This window comes from Staurois parvus, unplaced genomic scaffold (assembly GCF_062004578.1).
Source record: "Staurois parvus isolate SC_StPar_1 unplaced genomic scaffold, SC_StPar_1.0 ptg000061l, whole genome shotgun sequence".
NCBI classification, from domain to species: Eukaryota; Metazoa; Chordata; class Amphibia; order Anura; family Ranidae; genus Staurois; species Staurois parvus.
This window is the reverse complement of record NW_028317857.1, coordinates 2,931,810-2,956,153: the sequence shown is the minus strand read 5'-3', so window position 1 is coordinate 2,956,153 and position 24,344 is coordinate 2,931,810. Positions and strand designations below refer to the sequence as shown.

General features: G+C 42.5%; 1 protein-coding gene across 1 annotated transcript in view; it reads left to right on the top strand.

Moving 5' to 3' along the window:
- The window catches only part of KIF5B (kinesin family member 5B), a 96,264-nt gene that overhangs the window by 10,770 nt on the left and 61,150 nt on the right, over positions 1–24,344 (top strand). The window lies entirely within an intron of this gene.

The window sequence follows — 24,344 nt, the reverse complement described above, 5'->3', positions numbered from 1 at the left end:
CGGAGTCCAGATGTTCCTGCATTTCAGCTTTGGAAATGAAGATCTGTACGTTGTAATAAATAGCTCTGTGAAATACAACACGTTGTGATCTATACAAATGCAGGACAGCAAAGCATTCAGAATTGGAAGGGCTGTGAAGCTGCTTTAGTCTGCACAGCAGATAATGTAATCCTTTTAATAATTGCTTTAACTGTAAAATCTAAGATTTAATTTCGTGCTGCCAAGCCTTTAAATCAGGCATGTCTGGCGCATAGTCATGTTCTCCTTTCAGAAGCTTTGATAGATTACTTCATTGTTGTTGTTTGCGGCTGTGAATAGCTGGTGTCACCTGTGGGATTTGATACTCCCTCTGCACAGTTCGGATAGCTGCTAGCTGGGTGCGCTTTGTTAGTCATCCCACTCATCTTGCTGGTTCTTGTAGAGTCACTCATCCAAAATCTTCCTCTCTGCAGACCTATTAGTCATTGTGGTGCTGGAGGTGACAGTTTAAAGGGAACCTATACTGAGAGAAATAGAAGGCTGCCATTGCTGACACTTTCCTGTTTATCCTAGGTGCTTGGCATTTTACCTCTTCCTGCCCAGGCCAATTTTCAGCTTTCAGCACTGTCACACTTTGACAATTACACGGTCATGCAACACCGTACCCATAGGACATTTTAATTTTTTTTTCACACAAATATAGTTTTTTTTTCTGGTACTTAAAGCAGAGTTCCACTCACCCTGTCAAAACTGTAGCTGCTGACTTTTAAAAAACAGCCACTTACCTGTCCCTCGGTTCCGTGGTGTGTCCCCCGCAGCCCGTTTCACCGACCTTCCTGTATTCCAGGAGGCCGGCATCTTCAGTGTGGGCCCCCGGCAATGATAGCTTGCAGCTTCACAGCCAGGTGCCCACTGCGCATGAATGGTCCTGTAGTCTTCTGGGACCTGTCACGTGTCCCAAAAGACTACATGGAGGGAGGATCGGCGATCGGACTGGAAGTAGGAGCAGGTACCTGTCAAATTCGGGTAAATGCTCCCCCTGCCCCCCAAAGGTGCCAATCCTTAATGGGGAGCGGGGGAGCAGTCCCCCTTTTTGGGTGGAGCTTTGCTTTAATCACCACTGGGTTTTTATTTTTCGCACTATAAATGAAAAAAGACCCAAAATTTTGGGAAAAGGTTTTTTTGTTGTATTATAAAATTTTGCAAACAGGTAATTTTTCTCCTTCACTGATGTGCGTTGATGACGCAGCAGTGATAGGTTGCACGGATAGCACTAATACGCAGCACCGAAGAGCACTGATGGACAGCACTGCTGGGCACTTTTGGGACACTTTTTTTTTATCAGTGCAGATGTAGGGGGGGGGTTGGAGCATTCACCTTCATGCGCACATACTTTCACATTATGGCAGACTGACCTTTTTAGTTTGCCCTCACTGCTTGGAATCTCTGGGTGTCTTCTTTCTTAAAACAGGACTACAGGCAAAACTTTTTTTCATTTTGAATAGAGTAAGGGAGGGCTGTAACCCTTGTAAGGTGTTTTTTGTTGTTTTTTTGTTTTGCTTTGTGCCATAGGGAAGATTTTTTTTTTTTCACTCCCTGTCCCATAGCCAAAGCAGGAAATAGGAGGAAATCTCTTCAAAGTGAGGGAATCCCTGGTGTGTCACCAGAGCTAGTGTCCCCATTGGAAGGTTTCTTCCTGTTCTGGGGACAACCAAAAATGTGAGAATTTTCATTTACTTTCAATTTTGATGGTAACGGTAACAGGACAAATGAAGAGGATGATTCTCCCTAACAGGGACACAGACAGCAGTAAAAGCTTGACCAGGGATCGAATTCCTCTCCACTCTATCCAAAACTAAAGAAAAAAAGTTTTGCTTTTTACTTGTACTTTAGGCCTTCGTCCTCATGCACACTTGACGTTTTTACAGCGGCTGTTTTTGGCTTTTGATGTTTTTTTCTACAGCTAGTGAACCCCCAACATGTTATCCTATGTGTCCATGTACACACACAGACTGTAATCCAAAGTTTTTTTTTTTTGGCTGGAAAAAAAACTCAGGACTGGTGGGTTTCTAGAGGAATTTAGCTATAAAAACACTCTGACACTGAAAAACACAGTAAAATGCAGCAAACTGGCGTTTTTTTTTGTCCCTCTAAATTGTTTTTTCTTGTTTAAAAAAAAAAAAACGCTAAAAACTGAAACCGCTAACGTTACCAGCGTTTTCAAAACGTCCCGTGTGCATGAGGACTTAAAGTGGCTGTAAACTCCTGACATGAGTAATGAACAAAGCACACCCTTCTTTAGTGTGTACTTGCCTCAATCTAAAGCACACCATGCGATATCTGTCTGTAGTCTAGTTTCTCTGCTATCTGTATGAGTCATTTCTGACAAGTTGTGCCAACTCTAATGGATGAGGACATGGGAGGGGAGCTCCAGCACAAAGCCTGTGATCATCAACAGCCTCAGCTGTGTATGATACGGTGTCGAGTGGGTGTGTGTGTCCATTTCCTCCTCTAAGGCTTTTTTTTTTTTTTAATGGTTGAACTGGATGGACTTTTGTCTTTTTTCAGCCAGACTAACTATGTAAGGCTGCAATCACACTTTGTAGCTCAAAGCTCCAGAAACACTCAAACTTAAAAAAATCAAATGTTCTCTATGCAATCAGGTGTGAACAGGCACCATAGATAACAACTGATTTTTTAAGTTTGAGTGTTTTTGGAGCTTCAGGCTACAAATTGCTGAAGTGTAAATGCAGCCTCAGGTTACACTCATCTCTCCTCTGCTCTACAGTATGTGACATCAGATCTCTGCCCCCTGCCTGCTACAGTTCAGACAAGCTATGGAAATTCTGGCCTTTCAGGATCCATGCATACTAGGAGTAGAGAAAAAATGCCAGAACCACCTGCAAAAAAACAGGATAAACAATTCTCATAGTAGCTTGTATTGCGCAAGAATTTAGGTGAATTTATAGACATTCTATACACCCTAATGTGTATGGACACATTTATTTTTTATTTATTTCAGGTACTTGTATAACGCCATCAATTTACGCAGCACTTTACATATATATTGTACATTCACATCAGTCCATAACCCTCAAGGGGTGTACAATCTAAGGTCCCTAACTCACATTCATACATACACATACTAGGGGCAATATTATTATTATTATACAGTATTTATAAAGCACCAATAGTTCGCTCAGCGCTGTACATTACAAAGGGGGACAGAACATGTGACAGAACAATAACAATACAATGCAAAACATGAGGGGATTGAGGGCCCTGCTCTTTCGAGCTTACAATCTAGGAGGGAGGGGATGGTGGCACAGGAGGAGATAGCTGTGGGGGATGGGGTGGTAGGAAGAGTGGAGGAGATCGGCAAGTTAGCAGGGGGTGGGGTAGGCTTCCCTGAAGAGATGGGTTTTCAGGGTGCGCCTAAAGGAGAGGAGAGTAGGTGATAATCTGATGGGTTGGGGCAGGGAGTTCCAGAAGGTCTGGGTGACACCCTGGAGAAGTCCTGGAGGCGGGCATGGGAGGAGGAGACCAGGGAACTAGAGAGAAGGAGGTCTTGTGAGGAGCGGAGTGTGCGTGCTGGGCAGTACTTGGATATTAGGTCAGTGATGTAGTTCGGGGCAGTATGGTGGACAGCTTTGTACGTCAGTGTTAGGATTTTGAATTTGATCCGTTGTGCAATCGGAAGCCAGTGGAGGGATTGGCAGAGGGGGGTGGCGGAAACGGAGCGGTTGGAAAGGTGAATGAGTCTGGCAGCCGTGTTCAGGATCGACTGAAGCGGGGATAGCCAGCGGCGAGGCAGACCAGTAAGGAGGGAGTTGCAGTAGTCGAGTCGTGATATGATGAGGGAGTGGATGAGCTGTTTAGTGGTTTCTGGGGTTAGGAACGTGCGGATTGTGGCGATGTTGCGGAGGTGGAGTCTGCACGAGTTTGTTAAAGATTGGACTTGGGGCTGAAAGGATAGGTTGGAGTCCAGAATGACACCAAGTACTCTGGCCTGCGGGCGGGTTTGATGGTAGCATTGTTGGATGTGACGGAGAAGTCAATGGGGGGTGGTGTCCGGGCTGGGGGGAAGACAAGAAGCTCGGTTTTGGAGAGGTTCAATTTAAGGAAGTGGAGCGACATCCAGTCTGATATGTCGCTCAGTAGGTGTGTGATTCGGGCTGAGACCAATATAGATAGGATTCGGTTAACTTACCAGCATGTTTTTGGAGTACCCGGAGGAAACCCATGCAGGCACAGGGAGAACATGCAAACTCCAGGCAGACACATAACCTAACATAGAGCTGCTTCTACAGGCTGAAAAAAACAAAAACACAACGCCTGAGGCCAGTCACTTCACCGTGTATGCAAGGGTTTACAATCACTTAAAAGAGAAGTATGGCGTTAAAAAAAAAAAACAATCATACTCCTAGATGGCTGCAGCATTGATCCCAGATGCAGCTGTCCCCTGTTGCCTCTAAGACTGAACACTGAGCAATCAAACACCACTTATAGCTCAGCTCTCAGTCTTCAGCCTGCAGAGTGCCAGTGACTGCCAGTCACCAGCTCTTTGATCTACCCCTCCAATGCTCACTGGAGTGCTGGGCTGTGGAGGGGGTGGGAGAGGCTGGCTCGGGCTCTCAGCAGCTCGCTGAGAGGTTGAGGCATCTGGGTGGATCCCGACTTTAAAGTCAGGATTTTTCCTATGCCCGGACCAGCTGGGTGGCTTCATCCGACTGGCCTTTAGGCTGCTTTCACACTGAGGAGTTTTTGAAGCATTTTTGCGTTAACAAAAGCACCTGAAAAGCTAAAGAAAAATGCTTCCCTATGTATGTGAATGTTTATGTATGTTTTCACACTGAAGCGTTGCGCTTGTGGTGCGGTGTAAAAACTCCTGCTTGCAGCATGTTTGGTGAGTTAAAAAAAAAAAACCCCGGAAACGCCTCTTCCCGTTTGAAATCAATGGAAAACACCTGAAAAGCACCTCAAACTCCTCTGGGAAGTGTTTTTGGAGCAGTTTTTAGTTCACGTGTTCTTTAAAAATGCTCAGATCATTGTGAAAGTAGCCTTAGCAGCATTACACAGGAGACTGAATGTACTGCACTGCTGTGATCCATAGAAGAAGCATAGCCAAAATAGTTTTGGCTATACTTCTCCTTTAATGTCCTGGGCAGCCATTGATGAAGTATTGAAAATGTGCATCACACATGTGCAGCAGCTTTTGCTACTCGCCTTCTCCATGTTGCTGTCCCCAAAGATTTGACATTCCTGGTGCAGCAGCGGTTCTCTGAGTTGAATGATGCCTGGCTTCATCTGATATATTTCCTGGAACTCCAGAGAGATGGATACACGTCCTTGATGTGTGTCAGCATGTCTCTCTGGACTTATTGCAGTGCTGCGGGTGCTGATGTCCTAAGGTCAGTGCTCTTTTCTGCATTAAAGACTGCTAAGCACTGGAGAAAAGGCATAAAAGACCCTGTGTGTGTCATGTGATCAAGCAGAAGCAAGCTGGAATAGGTAATATGCACACATTAAGGCTCTGTTCACACTAGAGTCATTTCACATGCAACTTGAGTTGCACAGAATCAAGTTACAATGGAAATCGCATTGTTTTCAAAGGTGCCTATTGACGACAATGCAATTTTTAGCATAACACTATTTTGGAAAATGTTCCTGTACTGGGTACCCACACAGGTAGGGTGTGGAAACAGTAAGGGGAGCTTAGGTAAAATGGTCATCTTTACTGAATTATTGTGACCTATCCAAGATACATATGGGCACCCCCATGACTGCATAAGAGGAGTCAATGAGTGGAGCAAAGGATAATAATTGGCACAGAACAAAGAGGAATAGGTAGGGGTCATTTGAATACCCAGGTAGTTAAAGGGGAAGTTCCGCTTTCAGTACTGCTCCCCCGAATTTGACAGGTACCCGCTCCCACTTCCAGTCCGATCGCCTAGGTGATTGGAAGCCGCAAGGTGTCCTCTCTCCCTCCCTGTAGTCTTTTGGGACACGTGACAGGTCCCAGAAGACTACAGGACCATTCGTGAAGCGCAACACTACTCGCGCATGCGCAGTGGGTAACCGGCTGTGAAGCCACAAGCTATCACAGCCGGATGCCCACACTGAAGATGCCGGCGGCCTGGAATACAGGACGGGCTGCGGGGGACACATCACGGGACTGAGGGACAGGTAAGTGTCTGTTTTTTTAAAAGTCAGCTGCTACAGTTTTTGTAGCGGCTGACTTTTATTTTTTGACAGGGTGAGTGGAACTCCGCTTTAATAGATGAGGTCCCCCAGCAAAATGGGAAATGGAATTGTGGACAAGTAACCAAAACCTGATCCAGAGTGACATTCAGGGCCATGGACTTGGCTAGGTTAACCCGTAGGCCCAAAAAATGTGTCAAAAGGTGTAGCAAATTAGGAAGGGTGAAAGTCTTTTCCAAATTATATCGCAGCAGTCTGAACCTAGACTGATTCAGTGGAGCTCAAAAACGCATGTTTAGTGCATGTTTGATAGGGTTTGGAGTTCAACAACCAGTCTCCTCCAAGAAAATGCAGAAGCATGAAAAGACATAAAAAAAACGTGCCGCAAAGTTTTTTTTCAAAAAGTGAATCAACCACATACATAGATGCAAATCTAGCCTTAGTCTAGGTTCACATCTGTGCGGATTGTTGCTGATGCGGATCTGCACAAAAATCCGTGCAGCCGCACCACCCGCACAGAGAAATGCGGACCCACAGGCGGGTGCCATTAGTTCTAATGGCAGGCCTCCCGCACTAGAAAACGCAACCGTACTGGGAACCGAGGTTCCCGTGTGGGCTGCTTTTTCAGAAGAAGTGCAGGGACTTCTTCCCTGCGTGTCACAGGGCACGGGAGTCCATTCAAATGAATGGGCTCTCGTGCCTGCACAAAACGCGACCCGCACGGCCGCATATATGTGAACCAGGGCTTAGACAGTATTTGACACCTTTTTAAGATAATTGAAAAAAACTCTTTAAACAAATACAATGACATTTTGATTCCAAACCTTTGTTCAGTAGTGTATATTTAGAAATACTTTCGATGTGTGCCGGGACAGACTTGGTGTGTAGTTGGTCTGTGGTCCACTGATTTAGAGCCACCATGAACGGTACAGGATGAAGATGTCCTTTATTGGGTTTTCTAAGACTGATGACTTTGTTGCTTTGATAGGTAAACTAGTTGCAAAAAAAAAATAACCTGGTGCTGTCCAAGATTTTTGTGATGTGGGTTACATACAAGTAGAGACTTGAGCAAGATTCACTTTTGAAGTTCAAAGAATCTGTATGCTGTTGAGAAAATACTGTCTGTAGTTTGTGCTTGTACTGCAAAGGTGCTCTGCAATCAGACATGTAAACTTGAGGAAAATCCACTAGGTAAATCTGATTATTAGTGGTTCCTAGAAGTATGGTCACTGATTTCAGCTCCATCCATTTTTCTCTTAGCCCACCAAACATAATTATTCCTTTTGACTTTTAATTATGTAATAAGATATTGACCATGCTGGAAGCGCATTGTTTGCTTTAAACTGACCCTGTCACTTCAGGGTCACTTTACCCACTAGGCCACGTGTAAAAGAAGCGTAAATATACTCGCCTTTCCAGCACCCCATGTATTGAAAAGCCACCAAAACTCTTCTGCCCAACTATTTGACTCATTGAATCCATCAAATACTTGAACCCCCTTCCTGCTAATGCTGATTCCTAACTTGTTCATGCCCTCCATCTAGCTGCAGTGGTTCCTCTCAATGACTCGCATGTCCTCCAGTAATGTCTGAGCTTGTAGTAGGTGCCACAGTAGCAGGAGGTGAGAAGCTGTGTTTTTTGTTTTTGTTTTTTTTGGGGGGGGGGGGGGTTGTATTTTATTGGCCCGCCGGTAAAATCAGTATATTCACACTTTTAGTAGTGACTTAGTGGGTGAAGGTCCTCTCAAGGTGACAGGATCACTCTTAAGTAGGTCACTTCAGACTTGCACTGTGACAAGGAGTAGCAAAGCACAAGCACTGTGTACCACTGCAAAACATAGCAGAGTCTGCATATACACAGGTCAGCCATGACATAACCACAACCACTGACAGGTAAAGTGAATAACAGTGATTATCTTGATATAATGGCACCTGAACGTAGGTGGGATATATTGGGCGACAAGTGAAAATGATATATAGGAAGTTATATAGAAAAATCTGCAAGTGCATTTTGACAAGGTCCAAATTAGAATGACTTGATCAGCCTTTTTAAACCAGGGTTCCCTCTGGGTTCTCCAGGGGTGCCTTGATAAAATGTCTAAAAATTGCCCAAAATTTGTGTTTAAGCCAGTGGGTACATTAAGCATACCTTTTTGTTACACAAAGCCATAGGTTTTCATTGTGCAACATTATAACCTTGAGCACCATGTGGGCCAGCCACCAGCGCCCTAACACCTGATATCATCAGTTAAGGAGAACATCTATCACCTGCACAGCATCCATTTACCCCTCTCTGTCGGCACTGGCTTCATGTTGGCAGAATGGTGGAGAGAAAATGAGTGCACACAAATGCTGGAATATAGTCAGTACCAATGTGCAAAAGTGCATTTGCTTTGCACAAATAAATCCTCTCTAATGTTGGGTGTCCTACATTTGTGGATGCCACTGCAGTATGCAAAACTAGAAGAGGAGCCTTAAAATTGTGCATAATTTTTAAGGGTGTGTTGGCTGGAAAAAGGTTGAGAAACACTGGACTAGATGAATCGGAGCTACTCCAGAACTGCAGCTCTTGTGGGATGTTCCCAGTGGTCAGGACCTGCCAAAAGTGGTCCAAGGAGGGAAAACTAGTGAACTGGTGACAGGGCCATGGGCGGCCTAGACCAGGGGTGGGCAAACTTTTTGACTTGAGGGCCGCAATGGGTTCATATATTGGACCCGGGGGCCGGACCAAGAGTAGATGAATGATGTGTATGTGTCATCCATAGTAAGTATAGTAATATTCCCCCATAGTAAGCATAGTAATTAATCCCCCATATAGTAATTAATCCCCCATATAGTAATTCATCCCCCATATAGTAATTCATCCCCCATATAGTAATTCATCCCCCATATAGTAATTCGTCCCCCATATAGTAATTCGTCCCCCATATAGTAATTCGTCCCCCATAGTAATTCATCCCCCCATATAGTAATTCATCCCCCCATATAGTAATTCATCCCCCCATATAGTAATTCATCCCCCCATATAGTAATTCATCCCCCCATATAGTAATTCATCCCCCCCATAGTAATTCATTCCCCCTATAGTAATTCATTCCCCATATTAATTCATCCCCCATATTAAGTCCCCAAGTCCCCCCTGTGTCAATTCACTTACCTTTGCTCCGCGCGTTCCTCTTGTTCCCGCGCCGTTCGGTGTAGCATGAAAATCTGTCTCCTATGAGGATCTGTCCCCCTCGACGTATCTGCGCGTGTGCCAGTTTCACGCATTAGCAGCCGATCGGCGATCTCCGGCACATGCGCAGATACGTCGAGGGGGGACAGATCCTCATAGGAAACAGGGCGGACTGTGAGAGGAGCCTAGCGGGAGCCTAGCTCCGCAGGCCGGATTAAAAGGTCAGCCGGGCCGTATACGGCCCGCGGGCCGTAGTTTGCCCATTGCTGGCCTAGACTCATTGATGCACATGAGGAGAGAAGGGTGGCCCCGTATAGTCTGATCAAAGAGAAGAGCTACTGTAGCTCAAACTGCTGAAAAAATGTTAATGCTAGTTCTAACAGGTGTCAAAACAGTGTTGTTACGAAGGTGGCTATGTAGCCACAGATTGGTCACAATGCCCATGCTGACCCGTGTCCACAATCAAAAGCGCCTACCATGGGCATGTGGTCATCAAAACTTGACCATGGAGCAATGAAAGAAGAAGTGGCCTGGTCTGATTCAAGAATGATTTGAGGAGCACAGCCATGAGTTTGAGGTGTTGACTTTGCCTCCAAATTCTCTGAATCTCAATTCATTCAAGCATATGTAGGATATTTTAGAAAGACAAGTATGAAATCTCCACGGAGGTACAGAAATGGCCATAGATGGATTGAAATTCCCTGCTAAACTGGTGCCATAGATGGATTGAAATTCCCTGCTAAACCGGTGCCAAATTTTGATCCATCTTTGGCCAGCCTTAAATTAGGTAGAAGAGACCAGCATGGACTCAAGGAGAATAATAGGAATATGCATGTTAAAAGTTTCACACACAAGTACTCATGGGACAGTTAGTCCTGAGGGCAGGGCATCGTGGAGTAATTGTGTGCATGCTCCTCAGCTGACCTTAGGGGAAATGCTGCACAAGCTGAAATGAGTACTGTGCATTTTAATTATATAGTTATAAAATGTTAAAGTGATTGGACATTGAGTTATTTTTATATAGCATTTAATACTACATTAAAGGATAAGTTCACCTTTCGTAACATGTTACACCCATATTTAGGGTGTAACATGTTACATTCAGACTGGCCCCTGCTCCCCCCCCCCATCCCCGCTTTGACAGGTAGTGGGAGATCTTCTCCCCTCTCACTAGCGTTCATATTGTAAAAAAACATAGCTGTGCTGGGCTCCGCCCACACTGCTGCGTCACTCATTTACAGTCATCTGTGAATGAGAGACTACAAGTCCAAATAGCCTTAGCGGCTGTCAGCTTGTAGTCAATGAACTACCATGGGGCTGTGAAACACCATGGTAGTTCATTTTTCCTGTCAGAATATCTGCTTGCTCATACGTCCCGTATGGCAAGCCGATTTTTTGACTGGTCTGCAGGAGACCTGCATGGCATCAGAGATCTACTGATTTGCTGGTGCAATGCTTCCCAGGCTCCTGCAGACAAAAATAAAAAAATCTCATTTCTTTTTTTTACCTGCAAAAAAATGTGCATTTATTATTTTTTTTCTAAAAGGTGAACTTATCCTTTAATGTTGCCTTTCAAGCAGAACATCCAAGAAACATTAATAAAAATACAGAAATCCCCCTGCGCTCCACAGAACCTAGTGAGTTAGCTGCTATCACCTATTCTATATACCGCAAGATAAGTGAAACAAAATAATATAAGTGGTGAAGCGCTCAACTTAAATACTCAAAAACTAGTGCAATATCCCCATATATAATAAATCCCTAGTGATACAATAATACACAAATGATACCTCTTAAGCTATGCAGATATACAAATAATACTAATAAATAATAATGAATGGAAAACTAGTGCAATATCCTCATATATATAATATATATCCCTGGTGATATAGTGATAACTAATATCTCTTAAACTGTGCAAAAAAGTGATACTGAAATGCAATTGACTATATCAATTTAAAATAAAAAATTAATTAAAATAGTGATGCCACACTGTGCAAAAATTATAACAAAGTGTTCAAATATTGCCACTCCATGCTGAAATAGTGCTCTTCGTGAAAATCTTGACGTGACTCCCCTCAATAGCAGAAATGCCCCCTCACCTTCCACATTCGACCCTTGCGGGTCACAGAGCTTTTTATATATATATATATCTCTGCCAGATGTTAATCTCCTCCACTGCCTCCACCGACCATGATCCTCCTCCAAGCAGTAAGTACCACTCCAATTACTCCCCTCACACAACGAACTCTGCCAGAAAATATTCTCCTCCACTGCCACCACCGACCAAGATCCTCCTCCAGGCAGTAAGTAATACTCCAATACCCCTCACACAATGGACTCAGGCATAAAGCGATTCATATGGAAAAACAAAAGCAGACCTCCATAGTGCAACACTGTTTAATGGACTAAAACGATACAGTGAAACATTACACTCACATGTCCTCAAAAACCGAGAAGCAGTTTCCCATATGCTATGGGTGTATACAGGAGTCCAAAGATGGCGTCCGCACCCGGAACCGGAAGTACGTCACCCCTACGTCGACGCGTTGCGCCACGATCACGTGGCTTCTTCAGGATCCTGAAGAAGCCACGTGATCGTGGCGCAACGCGTCGACGTAGGGGTGACGTACTTCCGGTTCCGGGTGCGGACGCCATCTTTGGACTCCTGTATACACCCATAGCATATGGGAAACTGCTTCTCGGTTTTTGAGGACATGTGAGTGTAATGTTTCACTGTATCGTTTTAGTCCATTAAACAGTGTTGCACTATGGAGGTCTGCTTTTGTTTTTCCATATGAATCGCTTTATGCCTGAGTCCATTGTGTGAGGGGTATTGGAGTATTACTTACTGCCTGGAGGAGGATCTTGGTCGGTGGTGGCAGTGGAGGAGAATATTTTCTGGCAGAGTTCATTGTGTGAGGGGAGTAATTGGAGTGGTACTTACTGCTTGGAGGAGGATCATGGTCGGTGGAGGCAGTGGAGGAGATTAACATCTGGCAGAGATATATATATATATATATATATATATATATATATATATATATATATATATATATATATATATATATATATATATATATATATATATATATATATATATATAAAAAGCTCTGTGACCCGCAAGGGTCGAATGTGGAAGGTGAGGGGGCATTTCTGCTATTGAGGGGAGTCACGTCAAGATTTTCACGAAGAGCACTATTTCAGCATGGAGTGGCAATATTTGAACACTTTGTTATAATTTTTGCACAGTGTGGCATCACTATTTTAATTAATTTTTTATTTTAAATTGATATAGTCAATTGCATTTCAGTATCACTTTTTTGCACAGTTTAAGAGATATTAGTTATCACTATATCACCAGGGATATATATTATATATATGAGGATATTGCACTAGTTTTCCATTCATTATTATTTATTAGTATTATTTGTATATCTGCATAGCTTAAGAGGTATCATTTGTTTATTATTGTATCACTAGGGATTTATTATATATGGGGATATTGCACTAGTTTTTGAGTATTTAAGTTGAGCGCTTCACCACTTATATTATTTTGATCCAAGAAACATTGTTTCCCTTTTACATATTTGGCTGACTTGTGGAGCATCCCTTTAAAAGGAAATCTTAGCAGGGCAATAAGGTTCAACAAAGTAAATTGAATGCTCCTCTGCTGTATCAGAACAATAACTTGTTTTCTGATCATTTTACAGCTCCTACTGATTGCCCTTCCTATTTTCTGGAATAGACTGTTCTTTGTTTCTTGTGTCTGCATCTATTTCCTATGTCCTATAAATATTTCTGTCATTGGCTCTGCTTTTCAGAGCTGCAAGTTTCTATTTCAGGGGGATGTCAGTTAGTGTTGACTCTATTAATAATCAGTACAGTTGGAACGTCTATATAATCTGTCTGCCCTGTTTCATTGTGATTTCTCTCCTACGGTGAAGGTGTGTCCTGTATTTAGAAAGGGTTTTTTTTTTTTTTTTTTCTTCATTATCCTGACTAAGCAACTTTGTGAAATGAAGGCTTGTGCTCACAGGGAGGATGGTGATGAAGGCAATGTTTATATGTTGTGTAATACAGTTTGCTGCAATACAGGTAATCACACTGATGTGTCTAGATATAGTAATGTAAGTATAGGGACTGTCATTGCTGACCAATTCCTGAAAATGCTTGAGGTAAGTTTTTTTGCCTCAGCTTTCTGTGACAGTGACTTGGAACTAACATGCCAATCAGGAAAGTCAGAGCACCTGCATTGAGCCCTGGTTCACACTGATGCGGTGCGGAATTCACAGCGTTTTCAGTGCGAATTCCACACTGCATCACAATCGCACCCCGTTCATACGAACCGATGCGGGTGTGTATGTTAACACCCGGACATCGGTCCGCAAAACACAGTGCAATGTGCAGAATCGTATCGCATAGGGGTGAATACCTATGTGATCCAATTCTAGTGCGGACCAAAAAAGGGTCCTGCACGATTTTGGTGCGGTGTGAATAGAGCCGTACAAAATGTATGGCTGTAATCGAATTGCATACAAATCGCATGTGATTTGTACAGGAATGCGGTGCGTTTCCTGTGCAAATCACATGGGATTTGCTGCACCACTGTAGTGTGAACCTGGGCTCAAAGTCTGTAGCCATTGGAGAAATATTGCAGCCAGGGGATTAGCAGCTTTAGTATGAGAGGCAATAGCAGCCTTTAATGGAAAAATATTGAGTATACTTCAGGATTACTGCTGTGCTACACTTCTTGTCAGATTCCTTTTAAAAGATGACGGGAAATGTGAATGGTCTGTTATTCAGACTGACAGACACTGTACAAGATGTAGCATGTTTTAAAAATAAACACAGGTATGAAATGTATAGTTCATCATCATGTAGCATTTTCATTGAATTGGCAACAGGCACACCCTTGAGCCTCAGTTGTGATAAGGAGATCTTTGTTCAGGTACAGGACTATGGGACTGATCACATAATATACACAACCTTACAGGAACTTCATTCGATTTTTAAAAAGCTAAAAGTCAGTGGCTATACGTACTGTGGATGCGGAGTTAAAAAAAACACACACACACATATACAAGTATAACTATAGGCAGGTGTGGAGAGGGATTTGAACCCCTGTCAGTTTTTATTGCCGTCTCTTCCCCTGTTAGGGAGATTCACCCTCTCTGTTTGTCCTGTTTACCATTATCATTGAAAGTATATAAAACTCCAAATTTTGGGTTGTCCCCAGAAACGTAATAGAGTAGAAATCTTCCAATGGGGACAATTGTTCTGGTAACCTGGGGGTCCCCAAGGGTTTCCCTTCATTTTCAGGGATTTCCTTTCTCTTGCTGTTTTAGCTATGGGACAGGAAGTGAAGGGAAATTTCTGAAATGGGACACTCTATTCAAAATGAAGGAAAAAAAGTTTTGCATATTCTACTTTAAGAACTTTAAGCTAATCATACATGGTTGTGTGTTGTGTTTTTTTTTTTTTGTTCAGCCAGTAGGCTGATCAAAAAAAAAACTGAACAGTTGGTGAATGGAGAATTCCTCTCCGCCGTTCTATTGTATTCTGACAGTGGGGACTGTCAGAATACACTGATCAGCACTGCAGCAGATTGGATTATTGAATTAAAATTTACTAACATTCCCATTCAAGAGGAGTCGGTCATCAGATCGTCCCTGCTACACCAGATGAATACACTGCAGAGGAATGCCAAGCATGGGTGTCGTCCACGAAGGAAGCCTTTCCTAAAGCCCATGCACAAACAAGCCCGCCTAGAATTTGCCAGGGCTCATGCTGAAAAAGAAGACAACTACTGAGACTGTACTCTGGAGTGATGAGACAAAGATAAATGTTTTTGGAACTGATGACTTCAAAACTGTATGGCGTTGCAAAGATGAGAAGTACAAATAAAAATGCCTGGTGCCTACTGTGAAACATGGTGGTGGCGTTGTCCTTCTGTGGGGCTGCATTTCATAGATGGCCTCATGAATTCACAGATGTACTGCTGTATATTGAAAGAGAAGATCACTCTGTGCCCTTGGTCTTCATGCACTTTTCCAACATGGCAATGATCCAAAACGCACATGTAAAGCCACTGTTTCTTTTCTGAAGAACAGGGTGAAAGTGATTCAGTTGTCAAGTATGTCTCTGAATGTCTGGTCTGAACCCAATCGAACACCTATGGGGAATTCTGAAGAGACAAGTTGAGCATCACTCTCCTTCCAGCATCCAGGCTCTAAAAGAGGTCGTTCTAGAATGGGAAAAGATAGATGTTGCAATATGTCGCCAACTTGTTAATTCCAGGCCTAGAAAACTCTGTGCTGTTCTTACAAATCATGGAAGTCATACAAAATACTAGATGTAGTAGTTTTTGTTGTGGGGTGTATTCATTTGTGCATCAACTAATTTGAGTAAACCTGAAGATTTTGTAATCCAAGTTATATTATTAACCTTACTTTCATGTAATGAGCTAAACGAATGTTCTAGAAAACTCAGTTTTGTCAACATTTTGTAAATTGTTCTTGTGTTCATTCAGTTATTAATATCTTACTTTTCAAAGGGTGTACACATTTATGCTGAGCACTGTAAATAATAATGGCTGGTCTCCACAAGCCCTTACTAGCCTATCAATGATGTCTGTATTCAAACCTTCCTTTGTCTTACTTGTTTATCAGAGCAGACCCCTTACCTGATTTCTCTGTTTTGTTTTACCACTTAGAGATGCTCTGGTTTCCCCCCTAAAATTAAGTCAGCAGCTAACAATGCTTTAACTGCTGACTTTTAATATGACACTTACCTATCCAGGGGTCCCATGCTGTTGTCACTTGGGCTAGTTCTTCACTCCTGGCCAGGTTCCAGGCGCTGACATTGCTAGTAAGGGAAACTGGAAGTGAAGACTTGCAGCTGCACAGCCGGTTTCCTACTGCACATGGGTGAGTCGCTCTGTGCCTTGTGATTGGACCCGTAGTCTTCTGGGACCTGTGAAGTGGCCCAGAAGACTGCGGGGGGTGGAAGGGTGTGGTGAACTGAGCTGGAAGTGGGCGTAGGTTCCTGTCAAAACTAGGTACCCGCTCCCTCTTCCCCCAAAACTGCCAATGTGGGAGTGGAAGGGGGGGTGCAAACAAGCGGAGCTTCCCTTTTTGGTGGAGCTCCGCTTTAAGTTTTAGCTGATCAAGAGCTTTAGGGTGCTGTAACTAGTAGTGGCCTATCAGACATCTACTATAGTTTTCTATTGGGGAAGAATCTCAAGACTTATTTTTATGCATATAAATTAGTGGTGCACCAAAATGAAAATTCTGCAGTGAAACCAAAAATTCAGGATGCACTTGGCCGAAAACTGAAATAGACCGTTTAAAAAAAAAAAAAAAAAAAATGTATTTTTTATATGTAATTTTATTTGACTTTTTAAATAATGTGAATTTAAAAATACAATCCAGTAACCTAAAATAACTTATTGAAAGTAACAATTGAACAGAAAATAAAATGAAATATATATAAGTCCTCATGCACACGCATAACGCTGGTAAAGTTAGCTGAAAAACACATAGGATAACATGCTGGGGGGTTTACTGGCTGTTGAAAAAACCCACCAAAAGCCAAAAACAGCCGCTGTGAATACATCAAGTGTGCATGAGGGCTAAAAGTAAAAAACTTAGAGACGTTTTTGCATTGAAGCCAATAGGACACAATTTAGCACTGAAGTAAATCATTCTGGGCACCCCCCCCCCCATTGGCAAAACCCAGATAACCCTATTGTTGGGCGATAATTATCGGCTGCCAATATTAGTGCATCACTATTATAAATAGGTTACAGCTCTAAAAATGTCAGTGTGCCTATAAAGCTTCAACTCCAGACAGATATAAAATACACAAAATAATGCAGCAACAATACATTCTAAAAATAGAACTACAATAATGGCAAATCATTTTTTTTTTGGGACTGGGGTTATTACCCCTGTCCATTTCCCATTGGGGAGCTTTCCCTTCCTGTCCCAAAGCCAAAACAGGACGTGAGGAAATTCCTGGTTATCACCAGGGTCACCAGAGCTAGTGTCTCCATTGGAAGATTTCCCCTTTACCAAAAATTTTTATTTTTTTTTTAACTTTCAGTGAAGTTGCTAAACAGTACAAGTAAAACAGGTCAATCTCCCTTACAGAGATGGCAATAAAGGCCTGGTTATATTATACTGGGGTCATGGTTGAGGCCAAGTATGAGTGATCTGCTGATCGTTGGTGCTTTTTTTTTTTTACCTGCAAAAAAATGTGCATTTGTTTTTCATTTAAAGGTGAACATATCCTTTAACCTCTATAGGTAATATCTTTGTACATAAACTATACCAGGGGTGGGCAAAGTTTTTGACTTGAGGGTCGCAATGGGTTCATATATTGGACCCGGGGGCCGGACCAAGAGTAGATGAATGATGTGTATGTGTCACCCATAGTAATTCATCCCCCATATAGTAATTCATCCCCCCTATAGTAATTCATCCCCCCTATAGTAAGTCCCCCCCTGTGTCAATTTACTTACCTTTGCTCCGTGCGTTCCTCTCGCCGTGTTCCCGCGCCGTTCCGGTCTTCAGGTCGGACTGTGAGAGGAGCCTAGCTCCCCTCACGTTCGTCACGCTGCCCCGCCTACACACATCCTGACAGCCTCACATCACGCTCCGCGGGCCGGATTAAAAGGTCCGCCGGGCCGTATACGGCCCGCGGGCCGTAGTTTGCCCATTGCTGAACTATACATTCAGAAAATTCTTTCACATAGTTGTGTAGTGTATTTTTTTAAATTTTTTTAAGGGGAAGTGATTCAATAAAATGGGAATATATTGGTGCCTGCACTTAAGCCTCACCGTTTAGCATTGTGTTATGTTTTTTTTTTTTTTGTTTGTTTTTTTTTACATTTTTGAAAGGTTGCAAATGACATTTCTTTCACTTCTGTGCACTGCAGTGGTTGCCTATTTTATACAGCTCACCTCAACAGTGTTGGGGTCAGAACAGGGCACAAAGAAAACAATTTCTGTGTGCCCTGGCATTGAGCCTGTGTTGACCTACGCAGATCAGTGTAGTTCAGCTAATGTGGTGTGAACGAGTCCTAAAACCTGTGTGAAATGTGTGTTCGATGCAGCTACAAATGAAGCAGACACAGTTGCTGTGTATAGGCTTAGTTTGCTTTTTGTTGCTTAATTGGAATGAGGTTGTTGATGACAATCAAGTGATACATTGTGGAAAATATGTTTACCAGGCAGGGCAGCACAGCCTAGGGTTGGTTCTTGAAACACGGCTTTGTTCGGGGAGTGCACTGGGATTGGGCATCTGATCACACAACATGGCTTCTCCCTGCAGGCATGCTTCCCCCTCTCCTAGTACAAATAATTCTCTAATAAATCGAATTACTGCATCACCACCATGCAGTTATCTTATTATATAGTTGATTTTAATGTTTTTAGGTCTTATCCATCTTGGTGATTTGATATTTTGTAGGCAGCTGAGGATGTCACTCCGGTGTGCTATTTGTCAGACAAGTTGGAAGTTTCCCTCTGGACTAGCTGCAGATGCATTATGATTAGGACTGAAGTTTAAAGGAGAAGTATAGCCAAAGTTCGGCTGGCTCTACTTCCCTGGTGGATCACTAAGCCAGTCCGGGCAGGGGAGAGATCCCAACTTTAAAGTCGGTATCTACCCAGATGCTTGGACTAGCAGCTTGCTCAGCCTTTCAGCGAGCAGCTAGGAGCCTGAACCATCCTCTCCACACCCCTCCACAGCCTTGTGCTCCAGTTATCACTGGAGGGGCAGAGCAGAGAGCCGGTGACTGGCAGTCACTCAGCCTGGACACTCAGCCCTGTTCTTAGCATGCTGAGTATGAGCTGGAATTTACACTGCTTGGCACACCTATGTTCTCCCTATGTTATAGGGAAGGAGCAAGTTAGATAAATTTTAAGAGTCCAGGCACACTAGGGGCAGAACAAAATGCTAAAACCTCTGGCAGAAAAAGTGGCACAAAGAATGCTCTTAGTAGCTCAACTTGCACAAGACTTTATGTGCGTTTTTATGGGCATTTGCTTTTATACTTTTTTGGGGTTTTTTTTTTCCCTAAACATTCCCCTCTGCTCATTTTTCAATGTACACTTGAAAACACTGAACGCTCCTAAATGCCGAGTTTATGCACGTTTTATGAGCGTCAACTGTTTTTCTGCCTAAAAGCTCCTCTCAAAAACGCACTCGGGGCTTGACAAATTTGCTTTGAATCTAGGAATCAGCTAAAAAAAGTTATGAGCCAAGCTACAGTACCCTTTATGCTCTATAGGCGAAACTTTAAAGTTCCCTAGGTCATCAGGTTAGCATTACGGAGAAGGTCAGGTGCTGGAATTATTGCTCTCATGTGTATCACAAGCGTCGTTTTCATACATTGGTGCCCCAATACGTGCATTTGTTTGCACTTGTGTATATGTGGAGGTGGGGGGGGGGGAATTTTATGTGATGAGTTTATTTACAATTAAAATAATTTTTTTTTTCTTCACATAGGGGACAAAAAGTCCTCTGTGATGACTTTTTGATGACAGGTTCTTTAATGAACATGCAGGGTTTAAAAGACCCTATATGTCTCCTCTATGCTCCACTGAATGTGATGCAGTGCAGACCGCATTTCATTACATTCTTTCCTGACCATGCTGGCTGGAGAAACTGTCAACGGGGACCTGGAAGTGACTTCATACAGGTCTCTTCCAGGTCAGGAACAAGATGGGGAGGAGAGCGGACGTGTGTCTGCTCTCCTTCCTCCCCTTTACCCTGCGGCACCCGCTATGCCAGTCCTGGGCCCGCAGATGGGCAAACGAAACCTGGGATACATGGCAGAGGGCACTTTTCCCGCATGTGTGGAAGCAATCGGTTGACAGAGGAGCTGCCATTTCGGAAGAAGAACGGTCCATAATACTATCCAATGTCACTTCAGTATCCTTATCCTCCTCCCAGAAACGTACCCAGCTTTTTATAATTCATTGTACTTATTGCACTGCACAGAAATGATTTTCTTGGCGTAGGAGGGACACTCCGTTATGCATGCATTGCACGGTTGAGAGTGGTACTCTTCTACACGCTCTGGAAGTGTTCCCAAGTTGGTGCGTTACTGGTCCTCTGTCATGTAATTGTTCTATAATATTCTCTCGCCCTACCCTTAGACCCGAAACTGTGTTGATTGAGCTGGCTGGATGGACAAGGAGAATTTTGATTCTCATTTGTATACTGCTATTCTCCATCTCTGATTTGTGGCTAGGAAACTCGTAGCTCAACATTGGCTGTCTCCTACTTCGCTCTTGAAATCAGGTTGGGTCAAACTGTTAACAACATGTTACATTGGGAGAAATTAGTATTTCAACATAGGGAGTGTGCAGGTAAATTAAACTTTGGGAGGCTTGACTGGGTGTCCCGGGCCTTGCACCACTTCACTTGGTCAAAGATAGATTGAGTGAGGGCGCTCCGGTAGTTCTGATTTGACGGGTACTGTGACTTTATAAGTGTGAACTATATCTGATGGTATTTAGTCAGCTGAGTAATGATGACCCTGCGTTTTTTCATTTTTTGGACTCCTGTAGCTATAGGTGGTGTGTCGGCCCTCCTTAAGGATTTGCTTGATATCTGAGAAATAATGATCTGGTGGGTGTGACGACTTACTAGTCTCTTATTTTATAATATGTTGTCTCCTTATGTTATGGTCCTCCTCCTTATGTATAATGAGAACTGAGTGTTGTTGGTTGTTGGATTGGCAGTGGGGCAGGCGGATTATTGTTTTTTTGTGGGTTTTTTTTTTTTTTTTCTTCTATTGCTTATGTTTTGGAACATTGCAAGGGTCGGCCCGTGTGTCGGACCTGTACAAGTGCTTGTTATTTTCAGCTTTTTCTTGTTCACTTGTTTTTGGGTTGTTTTGTTAAAACAAAAACTTAACTGTGTATGGAAACAGTTTTTATTAGAAACACAAACAGTCTGATTAAAAAAAAGAAAGTCCCTGGCTATAAAACAGTGTAGAATAGAAAATATTTATGTAATCCTATTTTAGTACCCTGTCACACCGGTGCGTTTTTAGGTGCGAATTTGCGAATTGAAATTGCATCTGAAATCACATCTAATGAATGTCAGTGTCTTAACGTGCGATTTTGCTGCAGCGCGATTTCTATAGTAGTTCATGCATTACCTTTTCTGCAGTTTTTTGTTGCGATTTCACATACATAGAATATAATGGGAATCACACTGCAAATTGCAAGAAATTCTTAAAAATCTTCACAAGTAACAATAAAGTCTTCAGAAATCACACCTGAAATTGCACACAAATCACACGATTTTAAATCAAAGCGGTGTGACCGGTGACATTTGTTTATGAAGAACAGATTTCACTGTAAATAATGTACAAGTTCTCAGATGTGTGATGATTTAATGTGGCTTCTGTGCTGTGTCTAAGTAGTCTGTTTTAAAGCTATGTGGCCTTTATAATGGGTCATATGCCTGTGCTGTATATAATGAGCGATCGTGTAATTATAGCTTGCCATTTGTTCAAGGGGAAAATGATTGCTGCATTTAGCTAGCCATGTGTTCTTTTTTCCAAGTATACTCTGCACATGCTCTATTAAAAAATAAAAAAGGGTGTGTGAAATCTAGTGTGTGTGTGTGTGTGTGTGTGTGTGTGTGTACACAGGTCCATATATTTTTGGACACAGGCACAATTTTCATACTTTTGGCTCTGTATGCCACCAGAATAAATTAAAACGAAACATTCCAAATGAATTTGAAGTGCAGACTTTCAGCTTTAATTCAAGGGGTTAAACATAAATATCAAATACATAATTTAGGAACTGCAACCATTTTGTATACACAGTCCCACCATTTTCAGGAGCTCAAATGCAATTGGACAAATAATTATAATCAGAAATAAAATGTTAATTTTTAATATTTTGTTGAGAATCCTTTACTGGCAATGACTGCCTGAAGTCTGGAACCCATGGACATTACCAAAGACTGGGTTTCCTCCTTTCTGATGCTTTGCCAGGCTCTAACTGCAGTTGTCTTCAGTTTTGTGGGTCTTTCTGCCTTTAGTTTTTCCTTCAGCTAATGAAATGCATGCTCAACTGGGTTGAGATCAGGTGATTGACTTGGCAATTGCAGAATTTTCCACTTCTTTTACTTCAAAGGCTCCTGGGTTGCTTTTGCAGTGTGTTTTGGATCATTGTCCATCTGTACTATGAAGCACGGTCCAATCAACTTTGCTGCATTTGGCTGAATCTGGGCTGACAGTATATCTCTAAACGCTGCAGAATTCATCCGGCTGCTTCTGTCTTCTGTCACATCATCAATAAACATCAATGACCCAGTGCCACTGGAAGCCATGCATGCCCATGCCATCACACTGCCTCCACCATGTTTTACAGATGACGTTGTGTGCTTTGGATCATGAGCTGATCCAAGCCTTCTCCACACTTTTTTCTTCATTCTGGTACAGATTAATCTTTGTTTCATCCGTCCAAAGAATGCTTTTCCAGAACTGGTCTGGCTTTTTTAAATGTTTTTTTTGGCAGTCTAATCTGGCTTTTCTATTCTTCAGACTTATGACTGGTTTGCACCTTGTGGTGAACCCTCTGTATTTGCTGTCGTGAAGTCTTCTCTTGATTGTAGACTTTGACAATGATGCGCCCACCTCCTGGAGAGTGTCCTTCACTTGTCTGGATGTTGTGAATGGGTTTTTCTTTATCATATAGAGTATCCTGCGATCATCCACCACTGTTGTCTTCCGTGGACGTCCATGCCTTTTTATGTTGCTGAGCTCACCAGTGCATTCTTCTTTCCTCAGAATGTACCAAACTGTTGATTTGGCCACTCCTAATGTTGCTGCTATCTCTCTCATGGATTTGTTTAGTTTTTGAAGCCTTACAATGGACTCTTTCCACTTGCATGGACAGCTGTTTGGACAGCTCCTTTGAACACATGATGTAGGTTCACAGCAATAGAATCCAAATGCAAATACCACACTTAGAATCAACTCCAGACCTTTTACCTGCTTAATTGATGAAGAAATAACACTGGAGTAGCCCACACCTGGCCAAGAAACAACTTTTGATTCAATTGTCCAATTACCTTTGGTCCCTTGAAAAAGGGGGTTGGCTTTTCTTAAGAACTGTAATTCCTACCTTCCTACAATTTGAATGTACATATCCTCACATTAAACCTGAGAGTGTGCACTTTCAGTCCATTACCAAAACATATTCAAACTATAGTTATATAATGGATAATACCTGAGAAACTGAAATCGTGCCTGTGTCCAAATATATATGGACCTAACTGTATATATGTATGTATGTGTGTATATGTGTGCATGGATGGATATGGAGATATATATATATATATATATTTGTTCAGCTCATCATACCCAGCTTCTGTACCAGATGACGGCATGCTAGTATAAGGTGGCATGTTGGTATAAGAGCAGTGTGCTACATTCTGTCCTAAGCTGTATTTGTTAAAGAAGGTAAAAAAATAGCACTGTATCCGTTAATTATCTTACCAATATTGCTATCCTAAAGTGTTGATGTAAGAGGAGGCTTCTACACCATGGAAGATCTCTACTGTCTCGGCTTGTAGTGTAATGTAACAAAAAATGTGAACTGGAGTGGCACACCGCTGCTGAAAGGCCCAGATGCAGTTTTATTCAAATAAATTAGGGGAAAAAAATCCAAAAAGTACCAGCAGATTCTGGAGGTCCAAAAAATGCCACCTTCATCAGGGCGTGATTGAAAACAATGTGAACGAACTAGAAATGAACTGTACCTTTTTTTTTTTATTGGTATATTTTCCACTATGATTACCAGCACAGGTCTTGTAAACAGCTGGTATGACTGCCAAACCAGTTGCTGACATGACGGGTGCTTGTAATCACAGTGGAAGAAATACCATTACATCTCCTGTTTACTGAGATGTAATGATACTTTTGGACTCCTGAAACGCATTGGCTGTTTTTA